General features: G+C 38.7%; 1 long non-coding RNA gene across 1 annotated transcript; it reads right to left on the reverse strand.

Annotated features, from left to right (window-relative positions):
• Positions 1–3,339: 3,339 nt before the first annotated feature.
• Positions 3,340–4,158, reverse strand: LOC110923126. Its single transcript, XR_004886626.1, has 3 exons — positions 3,987–4,158; positions 3,793–3,843; positions 3,340–3,686 (listed from the first exon to the last, which is right to left on the reverse strand). It is a non-coding gene; the product is annotated as an uncharacterized LOC110923126 (long non-coding RNA).
• Between the last annotated feature and the right edge of the window lie 1,511 nt (positions 4,159–5,669).

Below are 5,669 nucleotides of genomic sequence, written 5' to 3' on the forward strand. Positions count from 1 at the left end.
ACCTGAGCTCTCACGGTTTCGCATCTAACCTCTTTACAGATATCATCTGTGGTATACTCACCTGTAAGACTGAATATTGGGATCTGGATACGAGAGTATATTCAAGTAGTGGGACACTCAAATAAGTTTAAGTGTTTAAGACATTAATTTGTATCTCGAAACAGTTGAACTTTGTGTGAGAATTTAAGTGGACCAGTATACTGACAATCAAGGTAAATTGTTTAGAACTTAAAATGAAATGAAGCTTAATGGTGTTGGTGATATGTCTCATATACTGATATGATCCTCTTACACAAACTCACAAAAATATTGTCTGTAAATATTTCTTTACTGCATGTCTTTATCATAAAAGAAATCCCAAAAAGATTTTTAGTGTGTTTTAGCATAAATTTTGAAAAGTTCAAAAAGATTTTCGACAACTGGTGTTGAAGAGTTGATTTCAAAATTCCAAGTGCTAATCATGACGACAGTTGGTCTGGGAGAGTATGTTTGAGAGTTTAAAACATATTTTACTAGTGGTCATCAGAAGTTTTTGTAGAGAAAATGCTCTTGCAAGTGGTTCATCAGAACTTAAAAGATAAATCATTTTGTGATGTTTACGAGTGGTGTCCGAGTGTGTTAAATTTTAATATCATAAAACTTATGTTTGTGGTAGAGAATGTGCAGATTTGAGTCAGGCAACGATCTTGAACCTGTGAAAGCCAGACTGCGATCCCAGCTGATTGAGAGGGGGAGTCTGAATGTCAAAGAGTCAGGTTCTGATACTGAGATTGTTGTTGTTGATGAATTTAAAAGATTCAACACTCGACGAGGAGTGTATGTTGGTGCAAATGAATAGAGAAGAAGTCAACATCCGAAGGAAGGAGTTTGTTGGTGATGAAAGAGAAGAGAAGATAGAGATTGAGGATGCTTTCAGTGTCAGATACTTCAAAGAGAAGCCCAAAGGCTGATAGAGACTGAAGGTGCAAAGACTCGACACTGAAGACTCCGTCAACATCCGAGGGGGAGTTTGTTGATGCATCCGTTTGTCGTCTTCGTCTTGTATCGAGTCTTGTATAGAGTTAATTAGATCAGGGCACGAAAAACGAGATAGTGGAAATTAGGGAGATTCCGCTTGAAATGACTTAGGTCACTTTCAAGCGAAATCACCTCAATGTTCTAATTCCGCTCGAGTAGTGCTTGCTGATTTCGCTTGAGTTTTTTCAATGTAATTCCGCTTGGAATGTGCCCAAGCGGAATCAGAAGCCTATAAATAGGTAGTCCCAAGCGAAATCAAGTAGTTAGTTGTTCCGGTTTTGCCACGAAGTGCTGCCGAAGTGTCGAATTGCTGTAAATGTCATTCAATCAATAGAAACGACAGTTTAAAGTGTAATTCTTGCTGAATTGAACTTAGTTTCTTAGTTTCCGCCTCTGAAACTGAGATAAACTCTTCTGATCGACTCGTTCGGGTCTGAAAACGATCCTACAGTTTGTTTATGTGCGATTTTCAGATCATTATTAGTTGTGAGATTGGAATTGCAAGTATCTATTTGATTCTATGCAGATATGGATTCAACAAAAAGGGCTCATTCATTCATAACGTTTATTGATAAAGAAGAGCCTGTGTTTTTGGTAAATTTTTTTTTATTTCGTTGGACTGTTATATGAATATTTGAGGTTATCATTTGACATGTTTGCTATTGCTTTGTTAGGAGATACCTAATGATTTTGCCACTACTCTGTGGGGAGATAAGATCCCATATTATAAAACAGTTTAAATACGGGATGGTGAGAATTTGAGAATGGTACGTATTAGGAAAAGAGATGATGGGCCAATATTTATGAATGGGTGGATCATGTTAGTTAGGGATCATCGATTGAAATACAAAGATGGGATATTGATAAAAATAGTTGGTCAGTTAAAATTTGAAGTATCATGTTTTAAAGAATTGGTATGTTAGAACTCGTATCTTACAGCACAAGTTGAACTCGAACTTGGAATGTCTGTAAGTGATTTTATATTAGTTCAGTACTCATTTTAAAAAACTTTTTAATTTTTGAAATTCTGTACTAATAATTTTTTGAATTTGTTTTATAGCTAATGCCAGATAAATTTTTTAATGACTTTTACGGCCAAAATTTCAAAGGTGGAATGGCCACGGTTTATTTCGGAGACGGATTTTGGAATGTAAAACTGGAAGGAGCCTCGGAGAGTGGTTGTTTCAAGGCTGGATGGCGTAAAGTGGTGAAGAGGTCCCTTTAGACAGTGACTATTTCTTGGTGTTTACCAGGCTGGATTCAAAAACCTTTGATGTTTCTGTTTACGATCCAGACACCGGAATAGAAGTTTTTTTACAAAAGGTTGAGGTGGTTCTTTTAGAACACACGCTCTACATGTCGAGGCGTGGGAGGTCGTTCGAAGACACGAGAAATGGGCCCAAGTCCCATTGTTGGGTGAGGAAGGTGAAGGTTCGGCACATAAAAGAAAGCCCGTTGACGTGGACCCTTCGATACCGGATATTAACGAAGACCCCTCGCCACAAAGACCACAACGGCGAGACAAGCGTCAAGCTACATCGTCCGAGGGAAGCTCGGCCGAGTTGGCAGCACAATTCAAAGAGTACACCGCCATGAAAGAAGCGAAGCAAGCGATAGAATTGGAGGCGATCGAATTAAGGAAAAAAAGAGAGTCGGAGGCTCGCGAGCTCATATCGAAACAACGCGAGACCATGAAAAACTACAATTACGATCGAGATATGAAAACATTCCTCAAGCCGCACGACGATGCTCCGCCAAGTATCTTGCCGTTCATCCTCGCCCGAAAGCGCGAAATCGCTAACAAGTACGGGTGGCCATGCGATTTCTAAAATTTTAATTTTCTAGTTTTAATGTAATTTTTATTTTCTAGTTTGAATGTGATTTTAATTTTCTAGTTTGACTTTAATTATTATTTTCTAGTTTGAATTTAAATTTTTTTTTATTTTCTACTTTAAAATGTCTTTTGTTAAATTATATTTAATTTTTATTGATATTTTTTTTTATAAACATGTATATTTTCAACAAATAAATAAACAAAAAAAAATTAAAAAACCGAGTAACCTATGAGGGGAGTGCCGCCATCAATTTAGGGTGTTAGGGGAGTTTAAGAGGGGAGTTGACGTGGCATAAGACGATTGGTTGGGCGTAAGAGAGGGGACTCACCTCTTAGGTGAGTGCCCCTTACACCCTTACAACCAACTACATGTTAAAGATACATTGAATAGAAGGAAAGCACGATAGAACTTCCTTACCAGAGTTGCCAAAATAATGTTCCGATGAGTTACAAGTTTACAACCAACTACATGTTAAAGATACATTGAATAGAAGGAAAGCACGATAGAACTTCCTTACCAGAGTTGCCAAAATCTTCGCCGGAGCTTGGTTGGAAGGTCCGTCCTCATCTCCTCTAATAGCTGTAGAATCTTAACACAATCACCAACGGAACTTGTAACCATCTCCATTTTTTGCTGGAACCCTAAGTTTAAACACCCTGAGTTGTCACCGCTACCGTTCAACCATCGTTGCATCTTGTTGTCATCGGAACCCTAGTTCCCCTGTCGCTACCCGTACTCACTTCTTCTGTACATCGATTACTCACTACGCCTAAGACGAACCCGTAAAGCTCGAATGACATAGACCCTTAAAAGATACGAAGCCCAAATGGAACCCTAAGCAACACAAAGCCTTAATCTTAATAGAGTCATTGATGCCACAGAATAAAAAGTTTTACCAGATCTATATGCAAAATATACGAAGGAGTTGAAATCCAGTCACCTAGCTTCCCCAAGCAACCAAATCATCGAACCCTAGCTCCTTACTTTACCACTGCAACACAAATTGAAACAAAGACTATAACCATTCACCTAGTGCATTCTTGTCATATAAAAGGCGTACTTTTATTATATAATTTATACTAAAAATATTAAAACCTTAAACAATCTTTGTTGAAAATAGCATCTAAAACATACCCCTAATCCAGGATCTAAAGGAGGCTTCAATTTTGAACATGTAAAATCTAACTTTCAGCTGCTATTATCTTCTGAAACTCTTGATCCAGCCAAAATCATCTGCATAACGAATTTGACAGAGAGAGAGAGATGAGGAGGGGGAGGAGGAAGAGCTGGGTTTGATTTTTGAAGTGGTACTAGGGCATTTGAAATTTGAAACGAGAGAAGGAATGGTTTTGTCTAGGAATCTGAAAATGTTTAGACCATGGGATATGGTGGGGCTTGGGTTGGGGTTTGGATTGGGCATTTGGCGACACGTAGATTTTGAATAAAACAAACCCAAAAGCCAAGTTTGTAGGGTATGGTGGGGCTTGGGTTGGGCGTGGCTGGGCGGCGTGGCCTAGCCACATCAACAATTTTTTTAATATATATTTATATTTATAACTACATAAAAAATAAACATACATATTTTTTTATAAAAAAATACATAAACATACATAATAATTATCAAAATAAAAAACAGTCACTCTTTGTCGGTTTCGAACCCAGGAATCGTTGAAACATGTTCCACCAAATCAGCTCGAAGGTTCTGATGTATATCCCTTGACTTTATTAAAAATTCATTTGCCGCTTTATCTTCGTCTGTTACGTTACCTGGTTGGGGGTCATCGTCATCATAGTAGGTAACGACCGCTCTACCTTCATCCTCCAAAATCATGTTATGAAGAATGATACATGTGTACATCACGTTTCTAATCTGATCCTTGTCCCATAGTCGACAAGGCATTGCCAATATTCGCCACCTTTTCTTCAAAACACCGAATGCTCGCTCGACGTCTTTACGTGCAGCCATCTGGACCCTGTTAAACTTTAATCTCTTTGGATCTGTGGTACCATGTCTTGTGAACGATTTTACGAAAAACCCCCCACTCTGGGTAAATCCCATCAACTAGGTAGTACCTGTACACGTACTCAATCCCGTTTACAAAGAAACTTCCTTTGGGTCCTATACCATTTACCCGATCATTGAAAAGAGGCCAGTGGTTTATGATGGTAATATCATTATGTGAACCTGGCATACCGAAGAACGCATGCCATATCCAAAGATCTTGGGACGCAACCGCTTCAAGCATGATGGCTGGCACCCCGTGAAATACACTAGTGTGAGTGCCTTGCCATTGGGTAGGACAAAGTTCCCAAGGCCATTTCATACAATCTAAACTACCTAGCATCCCGGGTAGCCCATGATAATCTGCGTGATGTTCCAATATTTGTTGCATGTCACTAAAGGAGGGCTTTCTCAAATATCTTTTCCTATAAGTTCTAGAATACACGAACAAAAGTTGTGAAGAGTTTCTCTAGCTACACGTGCAGACATTTTTAAATAGTCATCCATAATGTCCGAACTATTGCCTTACGCTAACTGCCTAAGTGCGGTCGTGACCTTTTGCCACGTACTAAATCCTAATTGCCCGGTAACATCGGGTTTTTGTTAGAAACAAACATATTTCTCCTCAAGATCTCTAGATATTCTTAAAAATAAGTTTCTACTCATACGAAAACGACGCCTAAACATTTTTTCATCATACTTAGGTTCCACTGAGAAGTAATCGCTTACCAACAAATCTTTAGCGGTGTGTCGTTCATGAGCGATGTACCTTCTCCTCCGTTTAGGTTGTTGAGTCTCTTCCTCATCGTCTTCGT

The sequence above is a fragment of the Helianthus annuus genome, chromosome 17 (assembly GCF_002127325.2).
Source record: "Helianthus annuus cultivar XRQ/B chromosome 17, HanXRQr2.0-SUNRISE, whole genome shotgun sequence".
Classification (NCBI taxonomy): domain Eukaryota; kingdom Viridiplantae; phylum Streptophyta; class Magnoliopsida; order Asterales; family Asteraceae; genus Helianthus; species Helianthus annuus.